Consider the following 762-nt stretch of genomic DNA (forward strand, 5'->3'; position numbering starts at 1 on the left):
ACCACTACGACCATCACTGAATCACCCTGGACGGTCCCAGACCAAGCCACTTACGGTCAGACGATATCGCTCCGTGGTATCACGTATCCTTTTCTAGGCATCGCCCTAAATCATACATCCTTCTCGGAATACTTTCTTTAAAATTAATTTCCGACTTTGACTATTTAATCCTAACACCTTGAATACTTTACTTTTTATTTCAATTACAGTGTTATACCCATACTAGGGTTATTACATACTCAACCAATCAATCCAAATAGTCAAACACAATTCCTGTTTCTCGCCCAAGCGAGGACCCTTCGCTCAAGCGAAAATTCAATCAACAATACTATTTTAAAACTGGGCATCTCTCGCTCAAGCGAGGCCCTCTCGCCCAAGCGACAATTCATCTTTAAATCTCAATTAAACTTAAGCGTTCCTCGCCCAAGCGAGACATCATTAAAATCCCTTTCTTTTTTTTTTTGCTTTTCGCCCACGCGAAGCTTTTGCTCGTCCGAGCGAGAAAGTTCCAGAATTTCATCCAAATCTTGGGCTTTTTCGCCTAAGCGGGACCCTTGCTCGCCCAAGCGAGGCTTTTGTCGCCCGTGCGAGGGAGTTCCAGAACCAAAACTTCCCCTCGCCCAAGCGACAGGGACTTGGACAGAATACCAACTTTTGCCCTTTTCGACAACCAAAACACATTTAAACATGGTTTTTCGAACCCCTGCACTTAGAAAAGTTCCCAACAACATTCATATACAATATTCAACACATTTCATCAAC

The sequence above is a fragment of the Lupinus angustifolius genome, chromosome LG02 (genome assembly GCF_001865875.1).
Source record: "Lupinus angustifolius cultivar Tanjil chromosome LG02, LupAngTanjil_v1.0, whole genome shotgun sequence".
Taxonomy (NCBI): Eukaryota; Viridiplantae; Streptophyta; class Magnoliopsida; order Fabales; family Fabaceae; genus Lupinus; species Lupinus angustifolius.